The sequence below is a fragment of the Nansenia antarctica genome, assembly GCF_963989245.1.
Source record: "Nansenia antarctica genome assembly, chromosome: 4".
Lineage (NCBI taxonomy): Eukaryota > Metazoa > Chordata > Actinopteri > Argentiniformes > Microstomatidae > Nansenia > Nansenia antarctica.
Genome location: NC_137689.1, coordinates 37,466,145 through 37,486,133, shown reverse-complemented (window position 1 = coordinate 37,486,133; position 19,989 = coordinate 37,466,145).

The window sequence follows — 19,989 nt, the reverse complement described above, 5'->3', positions numbered from 1 at the left end:
GTCTGTAGCCGTATAGAGGGACCGTCATCCGCATCAAAAACCCCTCCATGTCTATCAAGAACTGGCCCAGCTGCCGATGGTTTGGTGGTGGCTGAGATTCTTCAGATTAAGGGAGGTCCATATTTTTGACACTCGCTGAAACCCTCTTAATCAAGTCAAACAAATACTACAGCAACTGAATTGAACAGGAACTGAGGAAGACAGAGAAAGCTTGTTTTCTTTTTTCTTTCTAAATGGGAAGAGGGAGGGGTGGTAAGACTGAGAGAAAGGAGCTCTGTGAAGAAGAGAAGCAATTAAAACACAACTGACTAGTTTCAGGAGAACCGTCTCCTCTTTCTCTCTCTCCTGTTTTTCTGTGCATAATGCACTCCTCAGCAAGAGGAGAGAAACACCAAGTAGAGAGTTGAGTGCATCAGATGGGATGAATACAGTGGTGTAGTCTCAGAGATTGGACTTCCGTCAAGGACTATACATACATGGACATGCACCCACACCCCATCCCGCCGCCTTCGCTGCCCCCCCCCCCCCATCCCCACAGTGGCAGCACAGTGCGCCGATTAGATGTCTACAGAGGGTGATGTAACCCCTCCCTCCCCTCCCTTCCCCCACCCCTCCCCTACTGTTGTCTCATGTCCCCTCCCCCCACCTTTTGTAATCATTGTATGTTTTCTATTGTAAAGTGCTTTGAGTTGCATTTCATGTACGAAAGGCGCTATATAAATAAAGTTTTACTTACTTACTTACTTACTACGTGATACGCAGGACTACGCCGTATACCCACTAGGAAAGGCCAAGGATTTCCATATACGGTACCCACTTAAAAATGTGTGAGGATACGTAACAGCGTTTTGTGACAGAACTTTCACTTTCATTCATAAAATTCACCCTGTCTGTGTTATGAAGCACTTTAATTTTTGACCATTGGGACTGACTATAGCGTCATATACCATCAAAGGGGGGAGATGCGACATTGGATTTTAGGAGGAAGAGAAGGACCCCAGCCCCCATCACCATCAAGGGGGTGGAAGTCGAGAGGGTGGACTCCTACAGGTACCTGGGAGTACAAATTAATAACAAACTGGACTGGACCGACAACACCGAGGCTCTTCTCAGGAAAGGGCAGAGCAGACTGTTTTTCCTGAGAAGGCTGAGGTCTTTCGGCGTCTGCAACAAGCTGCTGCGAATGTTTTACCAGTCGGTGGTCGCCAGCGTTCTGTTCTTCGCCGTGGCCTGCTGGGGTGGAAACATCTGTGCCAGGGATGCTGCGAAGCTGAACAAACTGGTGAAGAAGGCCAGCTCTGTGGTGGGGACCGGGCTGGACAGCCTAGAGGTCGTGGCAGAACAGAGGATGGGGAAAAAACTGGCGGCCATGCTGGCCAATCCCTCCCACCCGATGTACTGCGAGCTGGCGGGGATGAGGAGCAAGTTCAGCCACAGATTTGTTCTCCCCCGTCAAAGTACAAAAATATTTGGACAGTCCTTTATTTCAGCTGCACTCCGACTCTACAACCAGGCCCTGCAGGGTGGGGGAGACCTGGAGCTGAGAGGCCGTTAAGACTGCTACTTGGACTATACATGCACTTGAGCACTTTATCTTGCACTGTTTACTTATTGAGCCTGCGCTGTTTTATTTATTTATTTATTGAATGTTTTCTGTCTGCCCTACTAAGCTGTTTGACAACAAAATTTCCCCATTGGGGACAATAAAGGTTTTCATTCATTCATTCATTCATTCAACTATGTCAAAATGCAGCACTATCATGCACAGATCAGCCTTATAACATGTCATTTAGATATATAGAACGTTAGACAGGGAGCGCAGATGTATTTTTATGGCTTTCCGAAATGAAGACTACACCACTGGATGAATAGAGAGAGAGAGAGAGATGCATGTCCAGTTCAACAACAGGTCCTATGGTGCATATTAGGTGGTTAGGAACATCTCTCCTGTAGCCTTTCCTGAGGTAATATCTATCTTGAGGAGTTCAATTCCAGTTAGTGTGCACATGCAGTATTTTATTCAACACATTCCCATATAGTAAGATGTCTTGCAGACCAATATAAGTCAGATTATGTTGTATCTAATCTTCACAGCAACCTGACGTCAGTATTCATACCAAAGGTTATTATGATACCCTTTTTGCTCATATTTCTTCACTAATTCTGACTGGTTGAGGAGCGCCATGAATAACCTTGTATTGCCAAGTCTCTTCAGAGAATGAAATTGTATGACAAGTTGAATCTGTCTACTGGGCATATCATCAGTATCTCTTTCCCTGTGTTTCTGTGACACACAAGTACATAGCACTACAACCATGTTCTTGATCCTCATTGTACAACCTAATTGTATTCATTACCCAGTATTAAGCATCCAGTATATAGTCTTATGAAGTCGTAATACAGACATGGTTATCATAGGGGAATATAATAGAGCACAGCTTAAACCCAATATTGATTCCCAAGGAAAAGTTCAACTTGATAAAACTTTGGTGAGGTGAGAGAGGAAATGTATTGCCTCTGCCTGTGTGTGTGTGTGTGTGTGTGTGTGTGTGTGTGTGTGTGTGTGTGTGAGAGAGAGAGAGAGTGTGAGTGTAAGTGTGTGTGTGAGTGTAAGTGTTTCTGAATGCAGGCGCGTGTTTGAATTATGAAATAGAAGGGCAGAGGAATATGTCTCCTTTTCATTAGCTGGTTGATTTTGAGGTCTCGTATCCCCTGGCGTGGCGCTGGTCCAGTCTCGCTAGCTCTAAATAGCCAATGCATTATTCATCAGAGCTCTGCTCCTTGAATCAAAGAGTTCTCTAAAATATGAAACTTTGAATATAGATTAATCTATATTCCTCTAAACTCAGCCAAATCATGCAAGCCATTTCTCAGCACAACCACTTGATTATACAAACAGATACACAGATACAGTGAGAGGGCTGGTTATCAAACCATGTAGGGCATAGTTGGGGATGTGTGGAGGGTGGGTGGGTGGTGGTGGTGGGGGGGGGGGGGGGGGGTTCGGGAACACTTTATTTGAAGAGTACTGACATAATGATGTCATAATTGTAAGTATATTTTAATGAAAACAATTGCAAGTTGACATTAAATGTCAGCCTTTGACTCTGTCCAGAAGTCCTTTTTCCAGACCTCTGCAGGCTTTTGAAGTACTTTTTAACCTGACCATCTTTTCTTTTTGAGGATAACTACTATTTGTACCTGGCAGTGAAGCCCTGTAGTTTGGCTGGTGACGTATTCTGCCCATAGTCATTTCTGACACATTCACACCTACCACCTGGAATGTCTCTGATCTGTGGGACAGCTGTTTTGGGGGTTATGTTAAGTATGAATTGTTCGGTTACAATACTCTATGTGACCATATTGACTGGTGACCCTGATCCAACATGACTGCCTACAGCTGGAGGTGGAAAACCGCATAAGAAATACCCAATAAAGACACAGACCCGAACTGTAACATCATCAGTGTGTAGGAGTCATATTTTGCACTTCCAAAGAACAGTACCATTTTTAAGAGTGGACGAGTGATGGAGTTGGAGACGAAGTGCCCAGCCTGCTGCTGCGGGAAGCTTTTGCGTTCGCGTCCCATCTCAGATGGAGTCCAAACAAAGCGCTTCACATGCTCACTGACGACCCCATAATTGTGAAGTTCTATGATCCCTGGTGAGGGAGGAGCTGCTTCTTTGTATTCGAGTTGATTCGATTTATAGAAAGCTTGCAAAATGTGTCGGCAACGCTAGTTTGTGTACATATTTCTAATAACTCATTGTGGCATCCCTCTCACCAGCACCCCTAAGCTGGGGATTCAGCACCAGGGACAGCATACCTGGCGGTGTTCCAGAGGACAGCTGAATGCCAGGGGTGGCCACCGGACCACAAGCACAACAACAAGCACAACTCTACAGCCTGCAGACACCCCATCAACATTAACTGGAACATATCCTGAGGTACGTGAGTCTATCAAGGCAGCACCTACAGATCCTGCTGCCTGGCCAGCCCTGTCTGATAAGGTGAGGACAGAGTTAGTTAGCAGAGGGCCTTATCAAGTAAAATCAGATTTTAGTTTTCCAAAAAGAGAGGATGGGAGAAGTTGCCATCATCACCACTTTTACAGAAAATGTGTGAATGGAGAGACAATCAAGAGAAGCTGGGTTGTATATTAAACGAAAAAATGTGTCTTTACTGCTTCTGCTGCAAGCTGTTCTCACAAAATGCATACAATCTCAGCAGTGATGGACTTGATGACTGGAAGAATTACAGTGACATACTCAAAAACAGTCCTGAACCTTCTAGGCACATGACATCGTGAAAGGAACTGGAGAATCGTCTTGACAAGGGCCAAACAATGAAGTAGAAATGGCACTTCTGGAGGCTGAAAGGAGGAAGTGGCGTGAAGTCCTGACCAGGTTAGAGGCCATAATTCAGTCATTGGCAGAGCGAAATATTGCCCTTAGGGGGACCACAGACACACTTTATCAGCCAAATAATGGTAACTTTCTGAAAGAGGTAGAGCTCATGGCCAAGTTCGACCCAGTCCTTAAGCAGCATGTTGCTGAGGTGGAAAGAGGAGCCATCCATACATCCTATGTAGGAAAAATGATACAAAATGAATTGATATCAATATTGATATTAATTATTTTGGATTGCACCCCCGATTTGAGCCATAAAAAGCAACTATCAGTCATAATTCGACTTGTTGCAATGGAGGACACACCCCAAATAAAAGAGCATTTTATGGGGTTCCTTGAGGTGGAAGAGTCCACTGGAGAAAGCCTCTCGACCCTCATTCTGAAGAGACTAGAAGAGCTCAACATCCCTGTTGAAGACTGTAGACCTCCTACGACAACAGGGCTAATATGAAAGGAAAGAGAGTTCAAGCCAGACTTCTGCAAATAACTCCAAGAGCTTTATTTGTGCCATGCAGAGCAAATACGTTGAATACGGTGGTAGCTGATGCAGCAAAAAGCTCTGCAGATGCCACTGGCTACCTGCAGAAGCTTTTCACACTGTTCTCAGGCTCCACTCAGAGATGAACCATCTTAAAAAGCCATGTCAACACAACGCTGAAATCCTGGTCAGATACCAGATGGGAGAGTCGGATCAAGAGTGTAAGGTACCAGACTGCAGAAGTCAGAGATGAGGTGAGGTGAGGGACAAAGCCACAGATCCAGTCATAAAAATGTAGGCACAATCTTTGGCTGAAGAGGTTGGATCATACCGCTTTGCAATCTGTACCGTGGTATGGTATGACATCCTGACCCAAATCCAGCATGTCAGCAAAGTATTGCAATCAGTGTCAGCTACAGAGGCACTGGATTTGCATCTGCCAAAGATATCTGTGAGGATATGAATGTGTCAGCTGTCCTGAAGCAGACGAGGCTGAGGTTCTCCTACGTGTCTCCTGACAGGCAAGTGAGTGATGCACTAAAGAAAATTAAAATGTCCTTTTTCAATGTGGTGGTGGATGTTCCTATTGCGTCACTGCAGGAACGATTCCAGACCTTAGGTGAAGTCGAGTAAACGTTTGGGGTGCTTGTCAACTTCCCTGACTTGCTCAATGTAGAATTGACAAAAAAGTGTGAAACACTCAGCAACACCCTGAGCTGAGCTGACAGTCAGACCTGGATGGGAGGGAACTGGCACTGGAGATGCAGACTTTCCCAGATTTGCCAAAAGCCAAAATGACCACCCTGGAACTTCTGGCTTTCTTACAGGAGAAGAAACTGAAGGAGGTTTATCCAAATATGTGGGTGGCCCTCAGAATCGCTGTCACTATTCCAGTGATAGTTGCTGCAGCAGAGAGGAGCTTCTCCAAATTGAAGCTGATGAAAACCTACCTGAGGTCGACAATGGTTCAAGAGCGTCTCAATGGACTTGCATTAATGAGCATCAATCTTGAGGTTTCTAGGCAGAAATCACTTGATGATACTGTCACGACCCAACAGCAATGTGCGTACATTGATAGTCAATGGGCTCGTTCCCACACAGGGCCGAGGCCGGACACAGGTAGATTAGCTCAGGGTTAGCTGACAGCACCCAGGTAGATGTTAAGGGGAAATGGCTTACCTGGCTCCGATGTATCGTGGCGTGGTCCGCGGGGATACTGAACAGCCCGCACGTTCGTTCAGTGGGGTGTTCCTTCCTGTTCAGTATTGACATATAACAAAACAAACAAAACCGGACACGACACAACACGACCTCGGGGGTAATCCACTATTCCACACGGTAATAGTCTTGATAATAATTGTCAAAGGGGTTCTCTTCTAGGTAAGGCGTCTCAATCAGTATTTCTCTTCTCAGTTAACTCCACTCTCAACTCTCTCGACTCTCTCCCAGGTAGCAAATGAGCACCTGTCATATACCTTTCGAGAGATCCGCCAACAGGCAAGCCACTCCCCCATGTACCCTGGGTAGCCAATCAACACCCCCTGAGCTTACCATGACAACTAGGAACAGTTGGATCGTGACATTCCTCCCCCCATAAACAAAAACACACACACAATTAACTTTTTCTTCATTTTGTGTTTGTTTCTCTTTTTTTCTTGTTTTCTTATTTTCTTTACACACACACACACACACATATTATCTACTTCTAAAATAACACATATACGCTTTTATTCTAGTACTCTAGATTCTAAGCTTGCCATAAATCAGTATGTTTGTCTGTTCTTAAGTGAGGTAACGTTTACGCTAGCCTGGAACTAAGAACACAGAAAATGAGGAGTTCACAAATAATTAGAAAATCTGATCTAACTCCTGTAGGAAAATCCATTAATCTAACATATACTGTAATTTCAACCTCTAGAGAGAGCATCAGCGATGACATTGTCCTTGCCCGCTATATGTTTAACCACCAGGTTGTACGGTTGTAACACTAGTCCCCAACGAAACACTCTGGCGTTAGCACTACGGAACTTGGCCAAGAATGCCAAGGGGTTATGGTCGGAGTATACAACCACTGACTGCTCACCTCCAGCTATATAGACTTCAAAATGTCTAACTGCCAAGACCAAAGCCAGAGCCTCCTTCTCAATAGTAGAATACACCCTTTGATGTTGATTGAGTTTCTTTGAGAAGTACGCCACCGGTCTCTCATAACCGTGATCTCCAGCCTGTAGAAGGACCGCTCCTACTCCTGCATCACAGGCATCGACCGCGAGAGCAAATGGCCTCTCAAACTCTGGCGCTTTGAGAACAGGGGCACTAGACAATATGGTCTTAACCTGAGACAATGCTTCCTGGCACCCATCTGTCCAGATCCATTTAATATCCTTCCTCAATAAGTTTGTTAGAGGAGCTGTGACTGCCGCAAAGTTAGGTACAAACCGGCGATAAAAGCCACACATCCCCAAAATCCTCCTCAACTGAGTGCGAGTGCGCGGTGCTGGAAAATCAACAATGGCCTGCACTTTAGCTGATCGAGGCTGCACTACACCACATCCCACTTGATGACCAAGGTATGTCACTGTTCCTTTCCCAAACTCACATTTGGACAGGTTAACAACAAGCCCCGCGTCAGACAACCGTTCAAACAAGGCCTTGACATGTCCTACATGTTCTTCCCACGTATCACTGAACACTACCACATGATCTCGATATGTGACCGTATTTCCCAAACCGTGGGTAATCGTGTTCATCAGCCGTTGGAAGGTTGCTGGAGCATTCTTCATGCCAAAGGGCAATACTTTGAAGCGATACAGCCCATTCGGTGTAACAAACGCCGACACTTCACTTGCTCTCTCTGTTAAGGGGACCTGAAAATAACCTTTCAGGAGGTCAATTTTAGTCACAAACCTCTTCTGTCCAACCTGATCAATACAATCCTCTAACCGAGGAAGAGGGAAAGCATCTCCTTTCGTGACACAGTTAACACGTCGATAATCAATACAGAACCTATCTGCTCTGCCTTCCTGAGGGACCAAGACCACTGGGGAGCTCCATGCACTGTCTGAGGGCTCAATAACTCTGATATGGGTCATATAGTCTACCTCCTCTTGTACTACCAACTTCTTCGATGGGGGAAGCCTATATGGATGCTGCTTCACAGGGTCAGCGTTCCCTGTTTCCACATCATGTACAGCCTTAGTTGTTCTACCAGGAGTATCTCGTTTCAGTGATGGGAAAGAGTCAATGAGGTGTACTATATCCCCCCGTTGTGAGACAGTAAGGTACCCTGACTTCTCTTCCAACTCTGCACAAGCCTGGGTATTATACAGCCTAACATTAACAATGTCAGGGGGTGAGTCCCCAGCACTGGGCTCCTCTCCAATATCTGGTAGGTCACGTTGTACCCAAAAAAAAATGTTTACCTTTATTTTACCAGGAAGTCACATTGAGATTAAAACCTCTTTTACAAGAGAGACCTGGCCAAGACAGGGTCAAAATAGTAGCTTAAAAAACAGTTCAGATAACAAGACAGGACATAAGACAGTGGCAACAATACAATAGACAAACAATGGTAGGGGTATTTACAAGGTGATTAAAACATTGAGAAGTCTAACCAAAGCAGGTACAGCGAGCGGTGACCACATCCTTTAATCTACGCTTGAAGATACTTATGGAAATAAGGGCCTCTAATTTAAAAGTAGTCTGTAGGTCATTCCAAGACCAAGGGCCATAATAAGACAAGCTTGCCCTTCCAACATTGTTCATGATAAGTGGCACCTTGTATTGTAGCCATCTACGAGACCTGAGACCCGAGCCACTCGGTATAGGGATGAACTTCAGGCCCAGATAATTCGGTAAGAAGCCAGAGATGATTTTAAACACAAGAGTGTACCAGTGTTGGAGCCTTCTGACAGAAAGAGATGGCCATCCAACCAGACTATACAGTGTACAGTGATGGGTCCTGAAGGCACTATTGGTGATGTATCTTAGAACCGAATGATACAGGGGGTCTAGCTTGGATAAAGTGGACAGAGAAGCAAACCTATATACTGTATCACCATAATCCAATTGTGAAAGGAAAAGGGCGGAGACAAGACGTTTTCTGGAAGCCAAGGAAAAGCAAGATTTAAATCTATACAGGAAGCCCACTGTACGCTTAAGCTTTATGGCGAGAAGATCAACATGATGTTTGAAGTTGAGGTGAGAGTCAAGCCAAATGCCTAAGTATTTGTAGTGGTCGACGGGCTGTATAGCGATGCCATCCAGTGTAGTGACTGGAGAACAAAAGGCACTGGCCTTTTTCCTCCCGGAGGTGAAAGACATTGCCTTTGTCTTTGAGGAGTTGAGGCAGAGTTTAAGTCCAAACAAAGCATGTTGAAGGGCATTGAAGTCTGCCTGCAAGTTGGAGAGGGCTTCCTCAGCAGAGGCAGCGCAAGAATAGATAACGGTATCATCTGCATATAGATGGTATTTGCAGAAGCTGAAGTTGTCACAGATGTTGTTAATATACAGCAAGAAAAGTAAGGGTCCCAGGACAGAGCCTTGGGGAACACCTTTTGTGATGAAGACGGGGTCCGACAAGAAATGTCCATATTTAACCTTCTGAGTTCTCTGGGATAGATAACTCTGGAACCACCCAATAGCATTGGATCCAAGGCCGGCCCTCGACAAGGATCCAAGTAGCAGAGGATGGTCCACAGTATCGAACGCTTTAGAAAGGTCAATAAACAAGGACTCACAGGACATTTTTCTACCAAGCGCCTCCTTGATGTCATCAAAGACCTTAAGCGTGGCAGAAATAGTACTGTGCCCAGAGCGAAATCCTGACTGCATCTCATTGAGAATGTTATGAGAGTCTAGATGTAATTTAACTTGGGCAGCAGTCAAGGATTCCAGGATCTTCGAGAGTACAGACAGATTAGATATAGGTCTGTAGTTGTCAAGATCTGTTCGTGTATCAGATTTGAAGAGCGGTGTGACAAAGGCTTCTTTCCAGATTGATGGAACTTGATTAAGATCCAGGGAAAGGTTAAAGATGTAGGTAACAGCCTTTGCGATGATAGAGGCACCTGCCCTTAGTAGAAGAGGATCCAATCCATCAGGCCCAGGGGCCTTTTTAGGGTCAATAGATGAGAGCGCTTTAAGGACATCCGAGAATTGGAAGGGTGTGAAGTTGAATAAGGGAACAGTGAAAGGGGGCAAATCCGCTGGGTTTAGACCCTCAGAGGAGTCAGCAGAGGGTACTGAGGATTGCTGGTCAAATATATGACCTGCCCTTTCAAAGTGACTGTTGAAGGCATTTAGTAAATCTTGTTTATCTGTAATAGGGATATCACCAACAATCAATTGTTCAGGGAAGTCCGAGACCTTTTGGTTCTGTAAGACCTTGATGGTTTTCCAGAATTTAGAATGATCAGAAGCACAGTCATTTGTCAGGGTAAGGTAATATGTTGATTTAGCCGTCTGGATAGCAGAGGTGCACCGGTTCCTCAAGAATCTAAAAGACTGCCATTCCAGATTGGATTTAGCCTTTCTGGCCTTAGCCCATTGCAGATCTCTGGCGTGAAGTAGGTCAGCGATATCAGATGTGAACCAGGGAAAGGGAGCATGCTTGTTCGCCACAGACAGAAACTGTTGCAACAAGAAGGAGACAGCCTCATCTACAGACGGGATAAGAGTAAGTCTGTCCAAGTTCAGTACAGCCAGGTCGTTTAGGAAGGCCTGCTCTGAGAAGTTTCTAAAACTTCGTCTGAGTACAGATAAGCCCTTGGCCTTTGGGAGTCGTGTATCTCTAACACAGCCAATGACGCAGTGATCACTTATATTTGCAAATACACCAATAGCAGTAAATTTGTGTGGTGCATTGGTGAGAATGACATCCAGTATCACGGTTCGGCTTGGAGGAGTTGCATCTTGTTGGGCTATCAATAAGTTGGACTAAGCTCAAGGAGTTGCAGGCTACCTTTAGGGCTTTGGACTTGTCCGAAAGCCAATCCAAATTAAGATCTCCAAGCAAGACCAGCTCTGAATTCGTCAGGCCAGACAGAACTTCAGTAAGTCTGGACACTGAATCGGCAGTAGCAGAGGGAGGTCTATAACAACCGACGATGGTTAATGGGGCATTGGCAATCGTTAATTGGAGAGATAGGAGTTCAAACTGTCCCGGAATAGACATGCAGTTCAAGATGGACACGTTGAACTTATTTGAAACATAGATCGCGATGCCACCAGCATGTCCTGTACGGTCACAACGAAATATGTTAAAACCACCCACATGCAGAACGTCATCAGTTACTGAGGGCTTCAGCCAAGTCTCGGAAATTACGACAATGTCTGGTTTAGCCATTATAAACCAGGACTTTAGTAAGTCAAGCTTGCGCACAAGGCTTCTTGCATTAAGATGTAGAAATCCCAGACCATGTCTAGTTGCTAGATCCGTTGGGGTGGTAAGGTGATGTAGACCATCGGAGGGGGACGTGGGGCCTGGGTTTACATTGACATTACCAGACACAAATAAGAGCAGTAAAATCAGAGCACGAGAAAATGAGTTTTTGTCTACGGTGTCGGACTGTGTAACAGAGGAGCTACTCGAAGAGCCAATACTAAAAGGGAGTGAGGGCAGATGTATCTTACGTGATCCATTATAAGTAGGCTAAGTAGGCAATCAGATGTAACATGAGGGCTAAATTGACCATTTGGTGGTGACACTTGGCATCTGGGAACAGGAAGACTATAACCAGTAAGAACTTGAGGAGAATATGGCTTATATATACAGCAGGAAAATACAATTAGTACCGCCAAATAGTAAACAACCATTGTTGTTGAGGCCAGATAACAGAATTTGATAAAATAACAGTAAAATAAAATAAACTAAGTAATGAGAGAAGGAAAAAGAGAGAAAGCGAGAAAAGAGAGAGCAGTCAACAGAATAACAGATAACAGTAACCCTAAATGAGCTAAATAATAATGGGAGAGAGAGGCAGAGGCAGGGAAAAGGAAGAGAGAGAAAAGCAGCCGCCAGAACTAAACAGCTGACTAGCTAAATAAATTAGAGAGAGAGAGAGAGAGAGAGAGAGAGAGAGAAAGGGGGGGGGAGAGAAAAGGGGGGGCAGTATGATGGAGAGAGAGAAGAGGGGGGCTGTGTGGGAGCGTGCGTGCACCTGGGCATGCACGCGCGCAGATAGAGTAGTGCGTGTGCGCACCCGGGAGGGAGGGGTGGGAACAGGTGGGGGTGGGAGTCAGAGAAGGGGGAATCACTCACTTTGATAAAAGTCAATTCAAAGATAAAAGTCTGTGTGGATAAAAGTCAAGTAAAACAGAGATCAACACCGCCTGTATTCTAATCACTTGTACTATGAGGAAAAAAGTCAATTCAGAGATAAAAGACTCTGTGGATAAAAGTCAATTCGGAGATTCCAGCGTAGTGTAGCCTACCGAGGCAGCATCACAGCGACAGTGGAAGCAGGGCCCAGAGCAGGAGTGATGCCGGTAGTAGAGTCACCGCGGCAGGTAACTTGCAGTCAGGGGAATGGGCTGAGTGACTGAAGGTAGCACGCCGACATCCACGAGGGTCGCACTGGGCTGGGAAAGCCCAAACACGCAGCACCGTAGTTCCACAGTAGATAGGCTACAGCAACAGCGGGGCAGGGTAAATCCAGGCGAATTATAGTTCAGTTGTTTAGCGATCTGGGTCGCAGACAGCAGATGGTGAAACAGCATTCATACACTGGAAAACACCGTAATCAGAGTGACGGACAGGCACCTGAGCACCTGGTCTGACTACGGCTACACCAAGCGGCTTAACCCAGCAGTTTTACAACAGGTAAGGCTCTGTGAGCCAAAAAAAGATTTGATCAAGGTGTGGTAATTATTTTTGGTTTGTTACCTTAAACATAAAACGGTAAACTTGACGCATGACAAAGAACAAAAATAAAACAAGGAGCTGTTTTTTTGCGCTGCCATCATGCCGCATCCATCTTGGATTGCAAGACATCCATCTTGGATACCATCTTGGATACCACCGTCTTATGTATTTCTCCCTCATATGCTTTCATGGCATTTATGTGACATAAGCGGGTCTTAGACCGCCTCTCTGGGGTACTGACTACATAATTGAGGTTTCCAACCTTCCTCAAGACTCCTCAAGAAAATATAGGCCCCAACGGTCCGCGGGGTCCTGCACCTAAAACCAAGACTAAATCGCCTGGATCAAATAGGCGACACACTGCCTTCTGGTCATACCTGGCCTTCATTCGAGCTTTAGCCCCTGTTAAATTCTTCGAGGCAACCTCACACGCCAAGTGCAACCGAGCCTTCATCAATGACACGTACTCTAGCACGTCACCAGGGGGTGCTGGTCGAACTATTTTCTCCTTCAAGAGCTGTAATGGCCCTCGAACCTCATGACCAAAGACTAATTCGAAAGGGCTAAAACCCAAGGACTCAGTAGGAGCATCCCTGATTGCAAACAGCAAAAACGGGATAGCCTCATCCCACTCTTGAGGCTGACCCTCAACAAAAGCACGGATCATGTTTTTCAATGTCCCATGAAACCTTTCTATGGCTCCCTGTGATTGAGGATGATACGGTGAGGAATGCTTTACTGCTACATTCAACCCAGACAAAACTTGATGATACAGTTTGGCTGTGAAGTTGGAACCGCGATCAGACTGAATAGAGCGTGGTAAACCTACAGAGGAAAAGAACTTCAACAAATGTTCAATTATAACCTTCGTTCTTATGCTACGAAGTGGAATGGCTTCCGGATACCGGGTGGTGATGTCTAAGATAGTCAATAAGTATTCATTTCCCTTCTTTGTTTTGGGTAAGGGGCCTACGCAATCTATCATGATTTCTGAGAACGGCTCTTGCACCACAGGTAAAGGTTGTAACGGAGAAACTGGCGGTTTACTGCCCTGTTTCCCCACCACCTGACAAGTGTGACAAGACCGACAAAACCCCTTTACGTCATTGCGTAGCCCTGGCCAATAGAATTGCCTGCTAATCTTAGCTAAGGTCTTTTTGAAACCCAAATGACCACCGTACACTGACCCATGTGCCAAACGGAGCACTTCTCCACGGTAACACTGAGGTAGCACTATCTGCTCATAACTAGACCAGTCCTCACTAGCTGGCCTACTGGCTCGTCTCCATTTTCTAAAGAGAATACCCCCTCTTACAAAGTATCCCATTGCCACTTCCTTACTCTCTCTAGCGGAGGTTGCCACTTTCACTGCATATCCCAAGGTAGGGTCCTGTTTCTGTTCTCTAACTAGATCAATTTGATTCAGGGCAGGAGCTCCAGACGCTTCAGAATGGCTAACAGCCTCACTCACGTCTAACTCTCCACCATTATCAACCCCCCAATCATCAAAGACAACCCCCTCTGTCTCTTCCGCTAGCTGTAAAGCCTGGGGCGGCACTACATCAGCAGCGGGGATGTCAGTAATAGACTCCCTCCTTTCCTCTACACTCCCAGTGGTCACCAACTGAGGGAAAATGGTATCACTAAGATCCACCATTGGCTCCTCGTCCACTAGAGGTGAGGATAGGTCACTAGGATCTGATGCGCTAGCCACTAACTTCTCTCTAGCCTGAGCTCGGGTGACCACACATGAGGTAAAGACCTCAGGAAACTCTGACTCTAAGTTCCTGATCTCAACAGGATAGACTGGACACTCAGTAACTTCTGGGTTAACCCTAGTCCCAGCTATGTCATTACCCAGCAGTAAGTCTATGCCCTTCACCGGGAGACTGTCCACTTCAGCCACCTCAACACAAGCAGACACTAGCTCAGAATGGAGATGTATGCGGTAGATTGGTGCACTCACATAACCATCACCCACTCCATGAACTATTACAAATTTGCCTGTAAATGAAGCCGGTGGAAGATCCACCACTCCCTGACACAACAGTGTTTGAATGGCCCCTGTATCACGCAGGATAGTTATGGGCACCTGGGGACCCTCCTGAGACAATGACACCGCACCGCTAGAGGTGAAACCTTTGTACCCCTCTAGGTCATTATCAATGCACCTGTCCGAAGTCACCAGTGCCACAGTTCTACCGGAGCCCTCCCTTGACCTCAAAGTAGGACACTCAGTCTTCTTATGCCCCACCTTATGACAACGGAAACACCGTATTTCTAAGGGGGAAGCGTAACTACGACTGGATGGCTGGGCACCACCCCACCTCTGACCTATGAACCGGTCAGGTCGCGGTGCGCCCCTGTCGACTGGCTGAGAAGAACGAAACACGTTCCCCATGGGCTTCCCAGACTGCTGGTCACCACTAGCTGATTCAAGAGGCCGTCTCCTGCCAATCAGGTTAGTAAACCGACTACTATGGATAACCTCATAATTATCTGCTAACTCTGCAGCTTGTCGTGGAGATTTCACCTCACGTTCGTTTAGGTAGATCTCCACCTCCTTAGGAACGCTGGTTTTGAATTGCTCCAACACTATCAAGTCTCTTAGTTCAGAAAAGTCCCATACCTCACTGGAATTAATCCACCTATCGATAGCTATCTCCTGTTTTCGCCATAGATCTAGGTAAGACTCGCCAGCCTGCCGTCTTACTTCCCTAAACCTATGCCTATAGGCTTCAGGTACTCTGCCATATGCCTCTAATACTGCTTTTCTGAGAGAATCATATTCAAGGCCTATCCTACAGTCTAGAGCAGCTAGTGCTCCCTGAGCTTTCCCTGTCAGTACACTTTAGACCAAGAGACACCATTTATCCTCTGGCCACTCACTGTCTTTAGCAACCTTTTCAAACATTTCAAAGAAAACATCCACATTGTCTTCTTCAAATGGAGGCATAAACCTACGGGCCCTATCCAACTCAGCTCCTAAGCCTTTGTTATGGGTAGTCTCCCTAGCTGCGATGGCTTCTCTATCCACTTCTAGCTTAGCCATAGCTTCCCTATGCCCCCTTTCCTCCATTGCTTCCCTGTGAACCCTGTCCTCTTTCTCCATTGCTTCCCTATGACCCCTTTCCTCTTTCTCGTTCTGCCGCTCAGTCTCTATAATCTGTCTTTGCTGTTCTATAATCTGTCTTTGCTCTGACCACATGTCCTCCAAGTGCAAAACCTGAGTCAACAGTGCTACAATTGCCGGTTTACGGATATCTTTCGCTAGTTCTATATCCTCCACTCTAGCTAGTTCAATTAACTGCTCCTTGGTTAACCTCCTAAACTGATCACGCGTCAAACCCCCTACACCTTGTGATATATCAATCTGTGTATCTGCCATACTGATATAATACACAATGATACAATAACACAGAACACGCTTGCACCTACAGCGCAATACACAAGACTACTGTCTAATATCAACAACAACAACAAAGCTGAACCACTGAAACACAGTAATTAGCTACTGACGTTGTTTACCTTGCATTCCTACCCTGTCTATTAGCTGCTGCTTTATCCTAACCGATAGATTCAATTGAATGTAACCCGAAACTGTTGGTTTGCGTTAGCTACTTGACACAAACAGCTAACCTGCTTTTAATGACATACACCCCTCTATCTAATTCCTGGCGGTGAATATCATTTACCAAGCAAAATATGACTCCTGTGCTTTCACTTCACAAACCACACACTTCCATAGCTAACCCTAACTTAGCTAATAGGACTAGCATTGGTGTTTAGCTAGCCTATTGCTCCCTAGCCTAAAGCTAATGCGGTTAACTCAGTTATCAAACAAACACATTCACAAATCATTCAATCGTTCAAATCCCGGACGAGCCCCCAATTATGTCACGACCCAACAGCAATGTGCGTACATTGATAGTCAATGGGCTCGTTCCCACACAGGGCCGAGGCCGGACACAGGTAGATTAGCTCAGGGTTAGCTGACAGCACCCAGGTAGATGTTAAGGGGAAATGGCTTACCTGGCTCCGATCTATCGTGGCGTGGTCCGCGGGGATACTGAACAGCCCGCACGTTCGTTCAGTGGGGTGTTCCTTCCCGTTCAGTATTGACATATAACAAAACAAACAAAACCGGACACGACACAACACGACCTCGGGGGTAATCCACTATTCCACACGATAATAGTCTTGATAATAATTGTCAAAGGGGTTCTCTTCTAGGTAAGGTGTCTCAATCAGTATTTCTCTTCTCAGTTAACTCCACTCTCAACTCTCTCGACTCTCTCCCAGGTAGCAAATGAGCACCTGTCATATACCTTTTGAGAGACCCGCCAACAGGCAAGCCACTCCCCCATGTACCCTGGGTAGCCAATCAACACCCCCTGAGCTTACCATGACAACTAGTTGGATCGTGACAATACCATAGATGACTTTGCAGCAAGGAAGTCCAGACGTGTCCAATTTTAAGGATATGTACCTGATGGCTGAGGGATCCAGGGTCCTCCACACTGGGAACTGTCTGTAGGCTGCATCAGAAGGAGAACTGTTGTTGGCCTGAATGGGCCCTACAAAAGGCGGAGGAGTCCCTTTAACTCGCCAAAGTGGAGAAGGTTTTGGGTTTTAAACCAAGCACTTTTGCACTATTAATGTTCCAACATGTTTATTTATAGCTTGTTTTCTGATTTCTGATTGCACTAATAATGTTCCAATATGTTTATTTGTAGCTGGTTTTCTGATTTCTGATTGCACTATTAATGTTCCAATATGTGTATTTGTACCTTGTTTTCTGTCATTTTAATTTATAAAAATAAATATTTTTGTCTTGAAACCATTGTTTTTACTGTTGAATGTGTGGGTGGTGATGAGGCAGTACTGGTGGGGTAATGTGGTGGTGAAAAATCGTACTCTCGCCTAGAGCACCTAAATGCCTAGAGCCGGTACTGGTGCCAAACACACCGCTGTGGTGTCTTCGATGCAAGCTGATACATACCTATATTTTTTACACCTTTTTATCTATCTATCTAACACACTATCAAAATATCTATCTATCTCGAAAAAGGTGGGAACTAATATGTGGCAACCTAGCGTATTTGGAGTTACCAGGGGCAAAACAGAAATACGTCAAATCAGTCTTCAAACTATTTCTGACCTAAAAGTCAGATTTTCGTTTTTTTTGCTAACATTTGATTGATTGATTGAAAACTTTATTAGAAGATTTGCAGAAGTAGGTACATGAAAGTACATATTACATACAGGGTCAACTAACAGGATAAAAACCCAAGAAAGCCACTGGCTTATTTCAATTGGGGTCCTTGATTCTCAATTCATCGTTAAATTCAACATTCAACTTGAAGCTTTGAAGTACCCACTCGTTATTTTTCCGAACAGTTTTACGTACATTAAATAAGTATAATTTATAAACAAAATGAGCTTGTTTGTCATGTTTTTTCCGATGCGCTTGAGGGGGTGGGCTGAAATAACATGTATGCTTTCATTTGGGTGTGATTGGCTGTTGAGCTCGCTCAAGGGGGAGTCAGACAAAGGGCGCATGACGCAATGTTTTCATTGAATGTATTTCGAGTTTGTACATCGATGAACACTGCTTAGCTCAATGAATTCTTCAGTATTGACTGAAGGCACAATGAAAGTCCCGAAGAAACGAACGTTTACTAGAACAACATACGGATTTCACGGGATCACCATACCGCAACACTTTCTACTTTTGGGTGAGTAGCCTTTGTCAGTGTTGGGCTAGCCGTGTTAGCTAGCTAACATTAGCTAGTATGTTCTATCGTCGTATTGCCTAAGACTTTCTAAAACAATCGCATAGCATTATGCTGTTCTTATAAGTTGTGTTGTTTATATATATATATATATATATATATATATATATATATATATATATATTGTTTATTATACTGTGTACAGTTAGCTAACTGTTTTTCTTTTGTTACTTGGGTTGGGCTAGCCGTGTTAGCTAGCTAGCATTAGCTAAGTAAGTAAGTTATGTGTCATATTGTCTAAGACTCTAAAACAATCGCATAGCATTATGCTGTTCTTATAAGTTGTGTTGTTGATGCTGTGTACAGCTAGCTAACTGTGTTTGATTTGTTTTTACTGTCAGAACAACTTCATGCTGTGGTGTCTGGAGGACCATGCATGGCCTTGCCTTGACATTAGCCCTCCACCTCCTGATTGTCTGAGTTACCAGCACTTCAGATAATTCATTATCATGTATTACCTCTTTCATTTTATGAACAGGGTATGGCGGTAATATTATTTCATTTACTGTGGGCAATAATTATATGTATTGTCTTCTGTCTGTTCCAGCTTTGATGCTAAGGAACCTGGCGTGGTTATGGCTGAAAATCACTGATGTCAAGCCCCCCGGAGGTGATCTTCATGTTCAAGGCCCACTCGGACTTGACATGGCCAGACAGAAGTATCTTTTTGATCAGAGAATTCTGTTCAGATGAGGCAAAAGACACTACATGCCCACCAGACTCCACAGCACCTAAAAAAACGGTATTACTTACTTTACTTATTATTGTGATTATGTACCTTGCTGCAATGCTAATGTTGAAAAACCAAAGCCAAATATTTTGTTCTTGTGTACTGTAAAATAAATTTTTATTCTGATTGAAGACTTTTTTGTATCATTAAAAGAATAACAGTTACAACAACCATAAATCCTCCATAATAATAAGCTGGCTAATTAACTTTGGTAATACCTTGCTAGGTAATAATGTTAGTTATAGCTATCTGACCCAGTGACTAACACTGACAGATATTGATAGTTGACAGCTGTCAATCTAGAGGGGGAGTGGTTGGGGGTGGGGTTAACCAGGTGTTGTTACCACCCATTACCTGGCTGTGTGAAGGTGAGAAAGAACAACATCTTTGAAGGGCATTTTCTCTGCTTAGTGATTTCAGGGTTAGCAACTTTCAAATACTCATGTCGTCTTGAATTTGTTTCCGATTTCAATGTATGACGCATCATTTGAAAGCTTACAATCTGTAGTTTAAGCACATGTATAAAACAGAAAAAAGATTTTGCCTACAGGTAGCTCTTTTCACTGTCAGTTGTCACATTATTTCCAAAAAGACACTTGACGGAACTGTCGTTCGGGATTTAGTTTCCGCCTGTGAGACATTTTTGACACACGTATTACTTAAACCAGACCATAAACCTGGTCGCTACCAGGTTTGTTCTGAAGGATTGGTTG